Below are 20348 nucleotides of genomic sequence, written 5' to 3'. Positions count from 1 at the left end.
CCCAGGTGCCCCTCAAAATATCAACATTAACAGGAGTTTGGAAGAGGTGATTCTAATCCTCATGGATGACTTTGAGGGGTTTAAGACTTCGGTGGAGGAAATAACCTCAGATGTGGTAGAAATAGCAAGTGAACTAGAATTAGAAGTGAAGCCTGATGATGTGACTAAACTGCTGTAATCTCATGATAAAATGGGAACAGATGAGAAGTTGTTTCTTACAGAGAGTGGGTTCTTTAGATGGAATCTACTTCTGGTGGGGACAATGTCATGATGGTTGCAATGACAATAAAGGATTTAGGATATCCCATAAACTTGGTTAATAAAGCAGCAGCAGGTTTGAGAGAACTGACTCCAATTTTGAAAGAAGTTCTACCCTGGGTAAAATGCTATCAAACAGCACTGCCTGCTACAGAAAAACCATGTGTGAAAATGAGAGTCAATTGATAGAGCAAATTTCACTGCTCTTTTTTTTTTTTTTTAAATTGCCACAGCCACCCCAACTTTCAGCTTCCTCCAGCCTGATTAGTCAGCAAACTTCAACCCTCCACCAGCAAAGGACTAAAATTTGCTGAAAGCTCAGATGATGGTTACATTTTTTAGCAATAAAGTATTTTAAAATTATGGTATGCACATTTTTAGACATAATGATATTGGACTTTTAATGGACAATGTTATAGTGTAAACATAAATTTGATATGCTCTGGGAAACAAAAAATTAATTTGACCCACTTCATTGCATTTTTACTTTATTGTAGTGGTCTGGAACTGAACCCACAATATCTCCCAGGTATGCCTGTATTCCTCAAAGCAATTAGTCTATAGAGCTATACATATTACAGTCATTTCCAAATTAGGCGAAAACAAAAATTTCTATCTAAAGTATAAGAAATAAGGGTTAAAATGAATTCAGAGTACAATTGAAGTTACAGAGCTTGCTTTAAATCCTCAGGCTCTTACAGATAGTGCTGTTTTATTAGACTGAGTTGGTGTGGTTTATAAATGGGGCTATGATTTCTACACCTGTTCTCTTGAGAGCCAGAAAGCCATTATTTTTAATCAAGTATTTATATAATACCTCTTTGAGCAGCTTGGGGTCTAAATGAATGGTTGTCTATTATGATGAAACAAAATTGACTTGCTCTACCAGAAAATGTATAACCAACCAAAGAAAACACTAAAGTACAAAAATTGCATGATGATGGAAAAAAAAAAAAGTGACAGTGGTAAACAAAATATCAACACTAAAAGCTCCCATGCTGTGGTCTCAAAAAAGTTTTATTTCCTAGGAGTTCTTAACTCTGGAGTGAAGATATAATTTTATATGCCTTGGATTATTCGAAATGTCCACAAAATCCTTTTGTTGCTAGAAAACACTTCCAGGGCATAGATCACCTGGCCATGGCACCCGCTTTTGTGAAACTCTTTAAATCAACTTACCTTAAAAGGAGATACTTTGAGAAACAAGGCACAAGAGCTATGCAGGAATACCAAAGCTGAGTGCAATCAAAAAATAATCAAGAGTTCTTTATTCAGTCTGAGAAAATTTCTACAGGCACAACCAAAATATGGTTACTCCTTTGTCACTGTCAGAGTTGGTGTTCCAACCGTCAATGCTTATCGTAGCCATGCATGGTTACATAAACTATAAGGACCAACAACTTTTTTTTTAATCACTATGTAAAATTCCTTCTTTTACACTTAATCTTTTACAAGAGAATGAAGGAATTCAGTTTTTCTGACTTTCCCAAAAATTCAGCATGTACTACTTTTTTTTCAAGTTGCAACACAGATAATAAATAGCATACGTTTCAGCCTGATTTGCTTCATTGGTAGACCATTAAGGACAAAATGAATGGTATGTCTAATTAAAATAACTTTGGGGGGCGCCTGGGTGGCTCAGTCGTTAAGCATCTGCCTTCAGTTCAGGGCGTGATCCCGGCGTTCTGGGATCAAGCCCCACATCAGGCTCCTCCCCTGGGAGCCTGCTTCTTCCTCTCCCACTCCCCCTGCTTGTGTTCCCTCTCTCGCTGGCTGTCAAATAAATAAATAAAATCTTTAAAAAAATAAAATAAATAAAAAATAAAATAATTTTGGGTATAATAAGAGAGCGCAAGCAGATGACAGAAGGGAACAGACATTGGTAAAAAGAACTATCCGCAAAGCACAGTGCAGTGTTTTACTCTAATAATTTTACACCAATAATTCTATAAAGTAATATGTATTATTCTCATTTTAGAGATAACTATAAAAATATTCTAAGAGGGTAAGAGAGGGGCGCCTGGGTGGCTCAGATGGTTAAGTGTCTGCCTTTGTCTCATCGGGCCTCAAGTCCAGCTCCCTGCTCAGCCAGGAGTCTGCTTCTCCCTCTCCCTCTGCCTCTGCCTCTCCCCCTGCTCATGGATAAATAAAATCTTAAAAAAAAAAAAAATCAAAGAGGGTAAGGGAATGGTTTATGTATTGCCTGGAACTGTCTGCCCTGGAGTCTATACAATTTTCTGTGGAAGATACATTAATCCCATATGGCAAGGGAAGCAGCATGTTTATTCAATAAGAGATTAACTACAGAGGGCCTTAAAAATTGAATAAAAATCTGGTATTCATCATAAAAAAATAGAGGTCCAGCAATTTAGAGAAAAGACTGTAATGAATCAGTACTTTAAAAAATAAAAATATGGGGCGCTTGGGTGGCACAGCGGTTAAGCGTCTGCCTTCGGCTCAGGGCGTGATCCCGGCGTTATGGGATCGAGCCCCACATCAGGCTCCTCCACTATGAGCCTGCTTCTTCCTCTCCCACCCCCCCTGCTTGTGTTCCTTCCCTTGCTGACTATCTCTATCTCTGTCGAATAAATAAATAAAATCTTAAAAAAAAATTAAAAAAAAATTAATAAAATAAAATATAAAAATATAGCCAAACACTCAACTACCATGGTAAAAGAACAAAGGGTAACAAATGAGGAAGCTATTTTAGTCATTAGATGGTATACAATAAGAATTAGAATGACAATGAAGGAGAGAATGCCCTATTTGTAATAAAACAAAGCCTATAAAGATGTGTTCCCTATTTGCTTGCCTAATCATCTCCATTGCCCCAATCATTTTGATAAGAAAACGGGTGGTCTGCACAGTGCTGGACACTGGAAGAACTGAAGCCGAGTCTTTATCCCCCTTCCCACCGTCGATGCTGGTGGGAGCTGGATGGCTGCCAGTGGAGATGCACAAGCTTCTCTCAGAGTAGCTGGAATATTGCACCCATGATTACTTTACTTCTACAAACAACAGTCTTAGAGGTGGGAGGGCCTTTAAAACAACCATATACAAATTACCTCTGGGATACATGCTCACTCAGCCTCTTTTTGAGCACTTCCAGCTGTGATTCTCATTTTGTGGTGGGGTCACTTCCATGGTTAAGATAGTCTCTCATAGTTCATGCTCAGATAAATGGCAACGAAAAAAAAGGAAAGGTCATGCCAAGCAAATATACTGTTTGGACCTTGTCTGGATCCAGATTGGAAGAAACCAACTGTAAACAGACATTTCTGAGATGACTGGGGAAAATTATGGATTTAATATTTAAAAATTATTTTATTGTTAATAGTGTGATGGGGCTGTATTTTAAAAATCCCACTGGGATGGATATGTACTAAGGAATCAATATTTATAGGTACAAAAATATAATATCTGAGGTTTTCTTTAAAATACTCACATATGTACAACAAGGTATTGGGAAGAACTATAGATTTCCCTGAACTTTTGATATTTGAAAATTCCCAGATGTTAAAAAAAGTGACTTAACAATAGAGTGTGTATGTGTATAAATACATATTAGTGACACACAGTTGTACACTGATTAATCTCACTTATACAGACAGATACAGTGTTTCAAAGTGCGCTGTTTGGATGTGTTTTTCTAAATTTGGAAGGCAGTTCTGCAAAATATTTTCAATGACTATCTGTATGTGCTGGAATTCTAAATGATTTTTAAGCTTCATTTCTGACTCTATTTTATCACATTTCAACAACGTGTATGTTTTTATTTTACAATCACAGGATACATAAAAAGAAATGTATTAAAAAGTGCATGAAGGAGTCTTTTATTAAACATAGTACTCAAAGTCCTGGTCATGACAATCAGACATGAAATAAAAGGCATCCAGACTGGTAGGGAAGAAGTAAACTGTCACTATTTGCAGATGACATGACATGATATTATAGAAAAATCCTAGAGACTCCACCAAAAAACTACTAAATCTAATAAATTTGAGTAAAGTTCCAGGACACAAAATTAATATACAGAAATATGTTTCATTTCTATACACTAAAAAAGTAGCAGAAGAGTTAAGAAAACAATGTGTTTTACATCACACGACAAAGAATAAAATACCTAGGAATAAATTTAACCAAGGAAACTCTATGGTCAACTAATCTTTGGCAAAGCAGGAAAGAACATCCAATGTAAAAAAGTCAGTCTCTTCAACAAATGGTGTTGGGAAAACTGGACAGTCACATGCAGAGAAAGAATGAAATTGGACTGCTTTCTTACAACATACACATAATTAGATTCAAAATGGGTGAAAGATTTTAATGTGAGACAGGAAACCATCAAAATCCTAGAGGAGAACATAGGCAGCAACCTCTTTGAACTCGACCATGGTAACTTACTAGATGCATCACCACAGGAAATGGAAACAAAAGCAAAAAAAACTACCTGGACCACATCAAGATAAAAATTTTTTTGACAGCAAAGGAAACATCAACAAAACCAAAATGCAGCCTATGGAAAGGGAGAAGATATTTGCAAACAACTTATCTGATAAAGGGTTAGTATCCAAAATCTACAAAGAACTTACCAAACTCAACACCCAAAAAACCAAATAACCCAGTTAAGAAATGTGCAGAAGACATGAATAGACACTTTTCAAAAAAGACATCCAGATGGCTAACAAACACATGAAAAGATGCTCAACATCACTCATCAACAGGGAAATACGAATCAAAACCACAAAGAGATACCATCTCACACCTGTCAGGATGGCTAAACTTAACACAAGAAAGCAACAGGTATTGGTAAAAGCAAACTATATAGTCTGCGGAGAAAGGGGAACCCTCTTGCTCTGTTGGTGGGAATACAAACTGATACAGCCACTCTGGAGAACAGTATGGAGGTTCCTCAAAATGTTAAAAATATAACTAAGTGGAACACCTGGGTGGCTCAGATGGTTGAGCCTCCAACTCTTGGTTTCAGCTCAGGTCAAGGTCTCAAGGTCATGGGGTCAAGCCCTGCATTGGGCTCCATGCTCCAAGCTCTGTGCTTAGCAGGGATTCTGCTTCTCTCTCTCTCCCCCTGCTCAAATGTGCTCTCTCTAAAATAAATCAATCTTAAAAAACAAACAAACAAAAAAAAAAACAAAAAACTACTACCCCAGGATCCAGCAATTGCACTACTAGGTACTTACCCAAAGGATACAAAAATACAAATTTGAAGGGTACATGCACCCTGATGTTTACAGCAGCATTACCAACAATAGTCAAACTATGCAAAGAGCCCAAATGTTCCACTGACTGATGAATGGACAAAGCAGATGTGAGATATATATCTATATATCTACATCTATATATTGGATATATAGATATATATCTATAGTGGAATATTAGTCATCAAAATGAAAGAAATCTTGCCATTTGTAATGACATGAATGGAGCTAGAGTGTGTTACGCTAAGTGAAATAAGTCCGTCAGATAAAGACAAATACCATATGATCTCACTCATGTGGAATTTAAGAAAGAAACCAGAAGAATATATGGGAAGGGGGAAAGACAAAAAGGAGAGAGGGAAATAGGCCATAGAGACTCTTAACAATAGAGAACAAACTGAGAGCTGGTGGAGGGAGGGGAGTGGGGGATGGGCTAGATGGGTGATGGGTATTAGGAAGGCACTTGTTATGATGAGCACTGGGTGTTGTATGTAAGTGATAAATCACTGAATTCTACTCCAGAAACCAATATTGCACTGTATGTTAACTACATAAATTTAAATTTAAAAAAATTTAACCAAGGAGATAAAAGGCCATACACTAAAAGCTGTAATATACTGTTGCTGAAGGGGGCTCCTGGGTGGCGCAGTCGTTAAGCGTCTGCCTTCGGCTCAGGGCGTGATCCCAGAGTCCTGGGACCGAGCCCCACATGAGGCTCCCTGCTCAGCAGGAAGCCTGCTTCTCCCTCTCTCACTCCCCCTGCTTGTGTTCCCTCTCTCGCTGGCTGTCTCTCTCTCTGTCAAATAAATAAAATCTTTAAAAAAAATTAATTAAAAAAATAAAATAAAGACACAAGCAAATGAAAAGATATTCCGTGCTTATGGGTTCAAGGAATATCATTAAATGTCCATACTACCCAAAGCAATCTACAGATTCAATGCAATTCCTTTCAAAACATCAATAGTATTTTTCACAAAACTACCATAAATAATCCTAAAAGTTTTATGAAACCACAAAACATCCTAAATAGCCACAGCAATCTTTGAAAAAGAAAAACAAAGATGCAGGTATCACAATTTCAGATTTCAAACTATACTACAAACCTACAGTAATCAAAATAGTACTGTACTAACACAAAAGCAAACAGATCAATGGAACAGAATAGAGGCCTAGAAATAAACCTATGCTTATATGGTCAATTAATCTACGACAAAGGAGGCAAGAAGATAAAATGGAAAAAATTCTCTTCAATAAATAGTGCTGGTGCTTCAATAAATAAACTAGATGGCTACATGCAAAACAATGAAAGTGAACTACTGTCTTACACCATCCACAAAAATAAACTCAATGAATTAAAAGACCTATATGAGACCTGAAACCATACAGTTCCTAAAAGAAAACACAAGCATTAATCTCTTATACCTGTACCTTAGCAGCACTGTTTGGGTCTGTCTCCTGAAACAAAGGAGACAAAAGCAAAAAATAAACTACTGGGACTATAGCAAACTAAAAAGTTTTTGCACAGTGAAAGAAACCATCAACAAAACCAAAAGACAACCTACTGAACGGGACAAGGTATTTGCAAATGTTATACCCAATAAAGGGTTAATATCCAAAATATATAAGTCCTACAACTCAACATTAAAAAAAAAAAAATAGTAATAACCTGATTTGAAAATAGACAGAGGACCTGAACAGACATGTTTCCATAGAAAAGAAACAAATGGCCAACAGACACATAAAAAGATGTTCACATCACTAATCATTAGGAAAATGCAAATCAAAACCACAACGAGATATCACCTTAGTCCTGTCAGAATGTCTAGTGTCAGAAAGACAAGAAATAACAAGTGCTGGTGAGGATGTGGAGAAAGGGGAACCCTCAGGCACTGCTGGTGGGAAAGCAAATTGGTGCAGCCACAGTACGAAACAGTATGGAGGTTGTTCAAAACATTAACTTCTGAAAAACCGTAAGATCCAGAAATTCCATTGCTGTGTATTTACCCCCCCAAATAAAAACACTAATCTGAAGAAATATGCAGCCCTGTGTTTACTGCAGCACTTTTTTCAATAACCAGGATATGAAAGCACCCTAAATGTCCACTGATAGAGGAATAAAGAACTGGTGTGTGTGTGTATACATATACATATGCAATATTACTCATTCATAAAAAAAGAATGAGATTTTTGCCGTGTGCAACATGGAGAGACCTAAAGGGTATTACGCTAAATGAAATACATCAGAGAAAAAGAAATACCATGTGATTTCACTTACACGTGGAATCTAGAAAACAAAATAGTCCCATAAATACAGAGAAAAATGCATTAAAAGTTAATTTTTAAGTAATATAACTTCTAATTTTGCCATATTTGCCTTGTTGGCTACAGCACATTCATTTAAAAAAACACTTTAATAATTAACTGCCAATTATTTTTCAATGAAAAAAATTTTTTGGAAAACTCATTTACAACGGAGTTAGGAGGCCAGCAGGAAGACCATTCACCCCCTACCATTCCTAGCCAATTGCAGACCCAAAAGGAAAAGAAGGGCCTTGCATGTGGATACTACTTTACTATTCAAGCAGGAGGAAGAAAGGCTTTCTTGCTCCCCTGGCAACACCCAGCCAATGAAAGACAACTCAGCCAATGAAGAGCCATTGTATTTCAAACGCCCAGTTTACTTCAGTGGACTTTTTGTGTACAACAGCCTTCCCCACTTCCCCCTTTCTTCTGTGGTCTTGGGTATGGTTTTCCCTTAGCTTGCTTATCCCAAATTGAATAAACAGTTGAGTTTTGTTTTGTTTTTGTTTTTTTGCTAGTGAAATAACCAGTAGTCTTATTTTCAGGTTAACAGAAGAGGCACAGATCCGGAAAAAACTCCCAACTACACCTTTCACACAATCTCATTTGCTACCTGAGTACTGACATTTTCTGGTGATACTTTATTAATGCCTACTGGTATTCAGCTTAGATGCAGAGAGAATGTATGTCATCGCAGTAAACCTAGTTATTTAATCTGTCACAGAAAAATGAGAAATGATATGGTCTTGTATATAAATCAAAAAAAGAACAAAGTTTTCTAAATGATCATTTAGAAGGAATTTCCTTGGAAACATTGTTTATAGGCATGTTAAAAAAAAAAAAAGGCATGGGCTTTTTGGCTTCCAATATCCTTCTGGAGTTCTGCTCTAACTTCACTTACACGATTCTCATTCAGTGTCTGGCCAGACTGAAGACTTGAATATTTGCAGAGAATTGGTTTTTCTGAAGTGTAAGGCTGAATAATAACGTTTCCCTCTCCCTGATAACAATGTTCTTACAGCCACTCTTCTTGGCTATTTTGTTACTCTTAAGTTTTTTGTCAGTAAAGGAAGAGTAAATGTTTTCCTCTGTTCTCAGTTTTCTTTCAGTATATTTTACTTTTCTTCTTTTTTCTATTAAAGAAACTGACTTTTTCTTGCTGAAGAGCTATATCCCTGACACCTAGCACGACGCTGAGTATATATTAGGGGTTTTATACAGACTGCATGACTAAAGAAATGCACAGTATTACTCTCATCCACTCACTACATTAAAACAGCAAATGCAGTCCTCAGTTTAAAATATTCAGGAGTCTCTCTGCTAAAGTCTTACTCCAGAAGCCATTATTATATTCCTAAAGGCATAGAGATCTTTACTTACTAGTATGCCAGGCAATTTAAGCTACTGATGATCTGAGCCTAACAACATAAACATACTCAGGTCAATCAGTAGTGTAAGATAGGACAATGGGTAATAACTTTATATGATAAATGAAGCCTACTATCCTCTTTATGGACAAACATGCTACAAATTCATAGTAGGAGAACTGCAAAAATGTGTCTCCCATGAGCTGTTGCATTTTTAGTCTCTAGGTTCCCTATATTGTTGAGGGGGCTGACAGAACAGTGAGATGAGGGTGTAATCTTTAGTTCCAGAAAAGTCAAATTACGTGACTACAATGAATCAAGTTGATGAAGCTGAACTCACTGGTCACAAGCACCAACTATGAAAACAAACTCACCCAATGCTCTCATCATTCAAATATTGCTTTTGAGTGTCAAGTACTATCGTGACCTTTATTTTTCTACTTCTTCAAAAGTACGCCAGCTTAACTATTTTTTTTGATGTCAATGTCATTTAATATTTTATTTCAGTTACCATGTCTATATTTTTTACATAGTAAAGAAAAAGGCATTCTGGGGCAGAACAGATTTGCAAAACTAAATATTTTATTTCAGCAGTGACTCAGGAAAAAGCCATGATACTTATTTCCTTTTTTACTTTATTTTTTCCACTTAAAATATTGTGAACCACAGAGCTGTGAGCACTTCTATATTAAAGTAAAATAAAACATCTGATAATGAACGAAAATGTCTACAAAATGGTAACAAGGCTTCCTCACATTCTTACCATATTCTTTTGTCCCTCAGTGATAAGGTATGAATGCTTAAGAAGTTGACTTCCTGAGGAGACAAATGAAAAACCTAGAGACATGTAAGGAGCAAAACTCCAGGAAATACTATCAAAGTTTCCACAAATTTTCCACTTTAAAACAACACAATTTTTACTTTATGTTACCCTTGTCACTAACAGGTCACAGACTAGAACTCTTCTGGAGACACTGCAATGAGACAATTACGTACCTCAGAGTATGAACTTAGGCTGTAGCAAAAGTAAAACAAATTCCAACATAAAGGTCCTATTGTACTATACAGTACAGGTCCAAATTTCTACATTAAGGAAAGTTGGTCTTATAATGGATACTTTACAGCCAATTGTGTTATGGCTTCTGCCCTGATGTTTTCTTTTGAGAGATTCAAAAGAAGTACAGTATCCATTTATTTTATTTTTTAATTTTTTGAGAGGGAGAAAGCACGTGCAAGCGAGGGGGATGGGCAGAGGGAGAGGGAGAGAGAGAATCTTAAGCAGGCTCACGCAGCATAGAGCCCGACCTGGGGCTTCATCTCACAATCCTGAGATGATGAACTGAGCCAAAATCAAGAGTCAGATGCTCAACTGACTAAGCTACCCAGGCGCTTCACAGTATCCTTTCTTTCACAATTACAGTACTCTCACAAGTAAGCATGGCTGACCTTTTGAATTCCCTGAATGCTATCCACATTTCTGGGAACTGGAACTTCTAGATAAATGATTAACATCAGGTGAAAAATTCTCCTCGATAAACTGTAAAAATAATAATTGATTTTTTCTATCACCAACACAATTCTAATTCCTTACCCAGATTTATAACTAGATATAGCTTAGAATCATTACTCTTCATGAAATTTTCCTAAATAAATGTAGCTGGTTGAAATTTCTTCTTAAAATTATGATTGAACGGTTACTTATTTAAAAACAAAACATTTCTAAGCTTTTCTAAGATGCTTTCTCTGATCTTCCAAATTAATACAAGAATTTATTTTGAGGCAGAACACAAGAAACACTCAAGTAAATTAAGTTTTTTGGGTTGCTTTGGGGGTTTTGGGGGGGTTGTTTTTTTGTTTTTTTACACAATACAAATAGAAATTAAGCAGTCTGTCTTTCTTTCCTGCTTAGATTTGGTACAAAATCTTTTCCAGTGTAAAGTACATAGCCAATTCTAACCATGGTTTTAAATGTCATATGTAAATTTCCACTAAAGAAATAACCTTTCTAAATGGAATTTGCAATGGTAACTCCACCACTGACTTCTCATCTAAGTTCTCCTTCACTTTGATTTTTCTTGCTGCATCATTCACACACTTTGCATTAACATGTGCTAAAATAAAACAGTAAATGATCTTCCAATTACTATGCAAGAATAAAATGACTCAAATGTGCTCTAATGGAGTATATATTACTTAGTCATTTTAAAAGGCGTCTTCTAATTTAGGTATGTGTCATGATCAGCAAGAAAGAAAACACTTTATTACTTTTAACTGGAGCCAAACGTTCAACCAACACTTGCAAAACAAATAAGCTTCTTACTTCCAACTTGTAATTTTATTTTCTTGACGCCAGTGAGATTTGAGAGTTAGAAAATGAGCAGAAAATATTCAGTCAGGAGCATGTATGTCATAAGAAGTTGTCAAACAGTAGTTCATATTTTGGATAAGAGAAAAATAACTCATAATTAAGTGATGTCTGAACAACTCTAAAAGCAGTATGTGTTCATAACTTACTCTTTTTAAGAAGATACAACCTATAGAGCGTCTTTCTAAAATCATGAAAAGGAACAACCCAGAAAGGTTTTTAACTAGACACCAATAAGCATTAAATAAATTAAACTTGTTTCTTGTCCCACCAAACTTCTTAAAAACTAATAACACAAAACATCAAGAAAATTGTTTCCAGCATCTAAGTTTTACTATATACAATAGTACTAAAATCATGTATTTATAACCTGCCCATAAAACATTTATTTCCTTTCTTGTTTATTTCACCTCTTTTCCTTTTTGCTACAGAAAGATGCCCTCAGGTACTTATTCAAATGAACTAATTTTCAACTGCCATAAGCTAAAATGTGAAAATATCGACATATTTGAAAAACAGCCTTTATTATACATTCTATTTAAAAATCATATTCACTATTCCTAAGATATTCACTTATTCTAAGATAGAAATTTTCTATCTATGCAAAACTGGAAGATACATACTGAGAAATGAGAGAAGCATTTGGGCAAATAAGTCTTATGAAGGATATAAAATATAAACTGTGTCAATATAAACTGCACTGAAGTCAGGCTTAGTTCTACAAGAAAGCTTTCAAAAGATCTGTTTTAATTGTCACATTTTGCTGACAACTCAAAAGGGAATTCATATTATAAATGTTGTGTTAAAAAACAAAGGATTTAAAGGTTGTAATCGTGCTAATGAACAGTTTAATTTAGAAGAATGATGTGCGTGGGCAGGCAGGAGGGAAGGGATGGGTAGGGAGGAAGGAGGATCGCTGAGGGCGACTGAGGTCACAGCTTGTCTTCAGTACACACCTCCTACTCAAGGGTAATAAAGGAGAGAAAAGGTGTCCTCAGAATTACAGTTTCTCCTCTAGACTTTATTTAATGCTTTATATCTAAATGTTAAAGAGACAAAATATTAATACAGATAAATACATGAGAACATTAAAATATATGGGACATACATTTCAATTCAGTTGGTACTCAGAATTTTTAAAAATATGTCAACATGAAAATTGCTGGCAAGGTCATCATTAAGCTACTAAATTATCAAATTAAGCTCCTTGTTTAGGTAAGAGAGGGTTAGACAAGCAAACAAAAATGAAACTCACACTAGAACAACAAAATGTTTTCAAGGAAAAGTATCTATGGTTCCCATGATGATTGGCACTGACTCTAAAATCAATTACTTTTAAAAAAATTTAAATTGAATTTTACTATAGAGTTGAATATGTGAAAAGTTCAAACTACACTTTTTGTTCTTAACATAATTATTAAATTCAACCTACAAGTGGATATATTAAGGTCCAATAATCTATACATCAAAAGCTTATGCAATTTATAATTATCCCGTTCTATAGCTTACACAATCAGGTCAATACAAAAGAAGTTTTAAAAAACTTATGTTCAAATTCCTCTTACAATTTAAATACAAACACTATCATCAGTCTAAAATTATTTACCAGGAAAATTTTTTTAATCTAAGTGATGGCTCTAACATTTATCTACATAGAATTCTCATTTTAGTTCTTTATTAACTGTATTTCTTAAAATACGAAGGATTTTGGAATGCTTGAAAAATAGGGAAAAATGTAGCAGTAGTCCTCATAAACCTTCAAAAATCTAGGCACATTTAATCAATGATTTTCTTATAAGTTTATCCAAGTATAACCATATTCTTTAAGGCCATATTGATTTCAAATCTTCGTTACTTCACTGAGAATTCCAAATTAAGAATGCTAGGACTTAAATCTTTTTCAATATGACAAACTTCCATCTGTATACAGTTATCAAAAAAGAAAACAAAACACATACGGCCAAGGAATTAAACCTCAAATTTATTCACAAAGTAATAATTCTGCTTTATTTACCAAAAATGCAGAAAAAGTGACTAGATAGTGTCAGATTTTAAGAATTTAAATTTAAGGAAAATAAATTTGAAAAAAAATTATGTCATAGATTCCTCAACTTCTTCACTCCCTTTTTACAGTAATTTATAGGAAATTTAATTACCAAGAACACGGTCTTTGATTAGATTAAGGTATCCACTTCTGTTCCAGATTTGTCACTAACCTTTTGTGTGCTTTTAGGGAAGTCAGCACTTTTCTGTGTAATTAGGTAGTAATTAGTATAAATTTATTCTGACCCTCTCAACTGACCTAACAACAGACGGTTAAGGGAAAGTAGTTTAGAAAAATAACAGACAACTCATGTTGTTAGTATATTTTTACCAGTAAATCCAGTAACCAAACAGATAACTAGACAAAATTGGGTTAGCCTACATGGTAATGAAGGCTTATCATATCCTGAGTGTTTGGTATAGGCTAATTCATTCTTTCAGGACACTAGAAATGCTATTTCAAATGATCTCAGAGAACTGCATGTAATTTCGGCTTGATTACAGAATCTACCAACCCACACTAAACAATGTCCAATAAGGCTGTTTCATTCCAAATTAACTAAAAATCAAGCCAGAAACTTTATTTTCACTTTTAAATAATAAGGGTTTAGTATTTATTTAGGAAAAAAAAATGCTTCTTCTAATTGCTAAGTTACACACACACACACACACACACACACGTACATGTATATACTTGTACAATTTTTACAGAAATGTGGAAACAAATGCTAAGCAATACTTATTTATATTTAGCTATTAGATAGTTTAAACTAGATGTTCTATTAACTTTAAAATCTGCCCCCCCCCTTTTTTTTGGTAACAGTTAACTAGCAGAAACACAACATCATATTTACTAAAAAATCCCTTTTACCTTGATTTAGAAATGTCAAGATTTTAGTGTGGGTCTCTGAGTGGAGAATATGACATTTGGGAGGGTTCCCCCCACCAAGAAGAAATGTGAATTATTCTGGATCATAACGATATCATAAAGGGTTTTGTTTTTTACTCTTTAGGAAAGAACACATAACTAGAAAAAACATAATTAGTGAATTGACATTCTCAAGGGCCTAAAAAGCTAGGCTTATGAAAAACAATGTTGTAAACATCAACAGTAATGGAACTATATTAAAATTTAACGAACTTGAATTGATAGCAGAGGGAAAAAATTATCTAATGATATTTCTGAAAATTCTTTATCTCCCTTCCATTACTTACTTTGTGCAAATCTATATGACAAATCAAAGCATCTTTCACAAGTACTTGAAGGGGGGGGGATGAGAACCTTTATAGTTTTACGGTATATACAGGAGACCTAAATCTACAGAGTTTTAAAATTTACTGGTAAAAATATTAGCAGAGAGGGGCTATCCATAGATATTTCTTCAAGAAAGGCAAATTTACTTTGGTAAACCCACGTTCTCTGTCAAGCACTTTATCAGATTCATTCACACTTAGTAGCTCATTTTCCCTTCTCTATAACCCTTTCAGAAGTATTTTGGGGGGACATATTTAAACCTCCAGAAACAGTTTATACCAGCCTTATTTTATCTGTATGGTTAACAAGCTTTCATATCATGATATTTTAAGAAATACAAACAGGTTTGGGGCGCCTGGGTGGCTCAGTCATTAAGTGTCTGCCTTCAGCTCAGGGCGTGATCCTGGGGTCCTGGGATCGAGCCCCACATCAGGCTCATATGCTGGGAGCCTGCTTCTTCCTCTCCCACTCCCCCTGCTTGTGTTCCCTCTCTCGCTGGCTATCTCTCTGTCAAATAAATAAAATAAAATCTTTAAAAAAAAAAAAATACAAACAGGTTTGAGAGACTAAGGTAAAAAGCTTTCTGTACGGAAAAAGCAAAGATTTTAAGTTTTTCCACTCTCTGTAATTTGCTCCCTTAAAAAATTCTTTTTTGGTCTTTTCCTGTCTTAGAGCTCTCCCATTCTCTAGCGGTCCTTCTTTCTTTCCTATTATAAGGCCACCATTCTGAACTGTATTCTGTAATAAATTCCAAACACCAACTAGTTTGGGCTCAGGGAAAATGATGCATAAAGATGACTGCTAGACCTATTCCTAGCATGGCTAAAACACTCCTTAAGTTTTGTGTTTTGTTTTTTTAAGATTTTTTTTTTTAATTTATTTTAGAGAGAGACAAAGAGAGAGGGGGAGAACAGGAGTGGGGTGAGAGGCAGAAGGAGAAGCAGATTCCCCGCTGAGCAGGAAGCACAATTCGAGACTCAATCCCAGGACCCTGGGATCATGAACCAAGCCAAAGGCAGATGCTTAACCAACTGAGCCATCCAGGCGTTCTAAAAACACTCCTCAGGTTTTTTACAGTGAGCTATACTAAGTGTTAGTATGATGTTTATGGTCTGGTTCAAGATCTCACATATCCTAAAAACTCCAACAGCCATATGCTGAAAGTTCCCCAAATCTAAAACATAAATAGAGAGGTTACTCTTATATAGTAAATAAAGCTACACCTGTAACGAAATCAACTGGAGAGAGAGATTAAAGCATTGACTTGGCTAACCATCAGAATAACTTCATGAAATTTTTTTTTTAAAGGCAAAGGCCTAGAATCTACCCATACTAATTAAATCACAATCTCTCAGGGAGATGTTTGGCTTTTAGTAATTTTTCTAAAATTCTTAAGGCAACTCTGATGTTCAGCCAAGTTTGAGAGCTACTGATATTGAATCAGAAGAGATTACCTACCCTTTAGGAATTTTAGTATTTAAAAATTTACCCTTTAGAACTTTTAATACTTAAAAACCGTATTGAAGATAATCAACAAAATATGGAAAGCAAGGGGAAAGATGGTTTAATAAGTGGGAATTTGGAAACTGAGACTGAAAATATAACCAATTTCTTGAGTTTCGAGGTAGTGGTGGTTGGTTAAAAACATAAGAAGAGTTTTTAAAGATAAGAGATTTTTAACATATATAAATGCTTATGGGAAAGATCCAAAGAACAGGGAGAGATTGAGGTTATGAAAGACAAATAGGAAAAATCCATTCTAAGGTCCAAGACTAAATGAATAGTCGAGATCCACAGGAGAAGAAATGTACACTATAGAAAAGATACCTCCCTTCCTTCCTAGAACAGAAAAAAATAGGAGTCTAAAAGCAAGTGTACAAAACTTAGAGAAGGTGAGAGCAATCCAATAAAATAATTTCTCCTATTCTTCTAAAGTTGGATCTAATACTACCTGTGGGGGAAAAGTAAACCTGCCTTATAAGTAATAAATATTCTCTAGGTATTAACTGACTTAATTCTTAAAACAATTCAATGACATAGGTACTGTCGCCCTTAGATACAGATCAGAAAACAGGCAGAGAGAGGTTAAGCAAGCTGCCTAAAATCACAGCAGCAAAATAGTCTGTAGACTATTAGTTAGACTCTGGACCAGGAGCTCTTGGCCTCCGCATTACCATATAGTCTCCCAGCTAAGGTTCCCCACCACAGCACAGACTAGGATGAAGCGTTTTCCTCTCATATCAGACAAACCTCACGCTGATTCTACTCTTTAATTTATTCACCTTAACAAAGTTACTTAACCTTTTTCAGACTCATTATATTAGCAAAATGGAGATAATAGAATTGCTGGGAATTCTCAGAGAATTGCTGGGAAGAAAGATTAAATTCCACTGCATTTATAGATATTTATATGTTTCCAATATTAGCAAGGCACAGCTCTGAGTACTGAGGGCTACAACAATCAGTGGAAAAGAATTTTTTTTCAAAGAGTTTATGTCCTAATAGAAGAGAAGCAGCAGCAGCAAGTGCACAAATTCCATGGACTGGAAAAGATCTGTCTTAATTTCCAAGGATTTAACCTCCAACCTCCTTCATCCACAAGTGCTGCTTCTATTTTGCATTGTGAGCCCTTTGGAGAACATACGTCTTTATGATTTTTATCACAGCAACCAAAAGCACAGAGAGCAAGCATTTGTGATGCTGAAAAAAAAGGCACCCTCTCGATAAACAAAACAGATAATATCTTAAAGTTTTGTGAAAAGATGATTAACAAAACCCAAAAGAAACAATGTAGCTAATTTCCAAACAAGTAGACTTTAAAAATCATTACTGGAGAAAAGAGTAATAATTCATAATGGTAAAGAAGCTACCAAAATTTTAAAATTGTTTTAATCTATTAACATGACCTCAAAATGTATAAAGTAAAAACAGAACTAAAAGAAGAAACAAACTTATAGTCTCTATGGAAGACTTACACATGGTACTAGCAATTCATGGTAATCAGAAGCTGAAAGGATATGGAAAATCATTAAAGATATTGATTACATAAACAGTAGAATGAACATATTTTACATATTAGAATACCACATCCAACAATGAAGATTTACTTTTTTTTTTTTTTTGAAGATTTTATTTACTTGAGACAAGGAAAGAGAGAGAGAGAGAGTGCGCGTGCACGCACAAGTGAGGTAAGGGGCAGGAGGAGAAGCAGGGAGCCCTACTCAATCCCGGGACTCCAGGATCATGACCTGAGCCTAAGGCAGATGTTCAACCAACTGAGCCACCCAGGTGCCCCTGAAGATTTACATTTAAGTGCAAATAAAATATTACTATCATTGGCAATGTCATAATGCAGGCATCAACAAACTTCAAAGAATTTAAATTATTCAGGGTATGTTAACTAACCACAGTGAAAGTTAGGAATTAAAACAGAAAAGGAGAACACGCACATACAGACAAGAAAATTCCTGATTTCCTGGAAATTAAATATTTATCTAAAAGATGCAAGAAACAAAGAAAAATGGAAACATTATAAAATACTTTGAACCCAAATTAAAACATTTCAAAATTTGTGAGGAAAAAAATTTGAGATACCGCTAAAGCAGCACTGAGAGAGAGACTGGTAGCTTTATTTTATTTTTGAGACTTGAGTAAGAATTTGTTGTGCTATTTTGCAACACTTTAATCCTAAAGGCAAATTATTTTTTAAACAATTTAAATTAAAAATAAAATAAATAGTTCATTCATTTCTTCCACCCCAGAACCCTGGCCTGTGCTCTGGCAACCACTAATCTGTTCTATGAGTTTTTTTTTGTTTTTTTAAAGACTACATTAAGAGACATCATACAGTATTTGTCTTTCTCTGATTTACTTCATTTAGCATAATGCCCCTGAGGTTCACCCATGTTGACGCACCAAGAAAATAAGAGAGGATTCAACAAATGAAAAGAGAAATGAAAGAGGTTTACACTCAATACTACAGAAATACTAAGGACCTTGAGACTACTACAAATAATTCTAAGCCAACAAATTAGACAAGCTAAAAAGAATGGATAAATTCCTAGAGACATACAACCTACCAAGATTGAATCATGATGAAATAGAAAATTTGAACAGACACATTACTAGTAAGGAGACTGAATCAGTAATCAAAAAAAAAAAATCCCAATAAATTAAAGTCCAGGACCAGAAGGCATCACTGGTGAATTCTATCGAACATTTAAAGAATAAATACTAGTCCTTCTCAAACTCTTCCAAAAACCCAGAAGAGGTGGGAACTCATCCAAATTCATTTTATGAGGCCTGCATTAACCTGATACCAACAGTAGACAAGAACAGAAGAAGTGAAAATTACAGGCCAATATTCCTTATAAACATAGATGCAAAAATCCTCAACAAAATACGAGCAAACTGATTTTAACAATTTATTAAAAATATCATGTACCCTGATCAGGTAAAATTTATTCCAGAGATGCAAGGATGATTCACCGTTTGCAAATCAGTTAATGCGATACACTGCATTAACAAAATGAAGAACGAAAAACTATAGGATCATCTCTTTTTTTTCCCCCCAGCTGTGCCAGAAACCCTTAAGAAAAAGCAAAAGAATTCTGCAGAGTTGAAGATCAAGTGTCTGAGAAAGTCTGTCCAACAGGTGCTTCAAAAGGCAAGGAGGAAGCTTATCTATGAAAAAAGCTAAGCATTACCACAAGGAATACAGGCAGATGTACAGAACTGAGATTCAAATGGCGAGAATGGCAAGAAAAGCTGGCAACTTCTATGTACCTGTGGAACACAAATTGGCATTGGTCATCAGGATCAGAGTTATCAATGGTGTGAGTCCAAAGGTTCGAAAGGTGTTGTAGCTTCTTTGCCTTCACCAGATCTTCAGTGGCACCTTTGTTAAGTTCAACAAGGCTTCAGTTAACATACTAAGGATTGTGGAACCATATATAGCATGGGGGTACCTAAACCTGAAATTGGTAAATGAATTGATCTACAAGTGTGGTTATGGCAAAATCAATAAGAAGCACATTGCCCTGACAGATAACACACTGATTGCTCAATATCTTGGTAAACACGGCAGCATGTATACAGAGGATCTGATTCATGAGATCTATACTGTTGGAAAATGTTTCAAAGAAGCCAACAACTTCTTATGGCCTTTCAAATTTTCTACTCCATGAAGGGGAATGAAGAAAAAGACCACCCATTTTGTAGAAGGTGGAGATGCTGGCAATAGGGAAGACAAGACCAATAGGATTATTAGCAGGATGAACTAAGGTATCTACCATGATTATTTCTGTAATCTGGACAGTTAATAAATCACTATTTTCAAACAAAAAAATTGATATGATCATCTTAATAAAAAAGAATCTGACAAAATTCAACATCCATTTATGATAAAAATCATCAGCCAAATGGGTACAGAGGGTACATATCAACATAATAAAGACCATATATGACAAGCCCACAGCTGAGGACATAGTCAGCAGTGAAAAGCTGAGAAAGCTTTTCCTCTAAGATCAGGAACACATGTATAACTT

At 35.3% G+C, this 20348-nt stretch overlaps 1 protein-coding gene and 1 pseudogene across 3 annotated transcripts in view; one reads left to right on the top strand and one right to left on the bottom strand.

The window, feature by feature from the left end:
* THSD7A (thrombospondin type 1 domain containing 7A) overlaps window positions 1-20348 on the bottom strand; it is a 773396-nt gene that overhangs the window by 574787 nt on the left and 178261 nt on the right. The gene's annotated exons all lie outside the window — the stretch shown is intronic.
* Window positions 62-20084, top strand: LOC123788692 (large ribosomal subunit protein uL30-like; annotated as a pseudogene).

Source organism: Ursus americanus, chromosome 3, assembly GCF_024610735.1.
Source record: "Ursus americanus isolate L20-20 chromosome 3, mUrsAme1.1.p, whole genome shotgun sequence".
Lineage (NCBI taxonomy): Eukaryota > Metazoa > Chordata > Mammalia > Carnivora > Ursidae > Ursus > Ursus americanus.
Note: the sequence above shows the minus strand (reverse complement) of the source record. Positions and strands in the feature narration are given on the sequence as shown.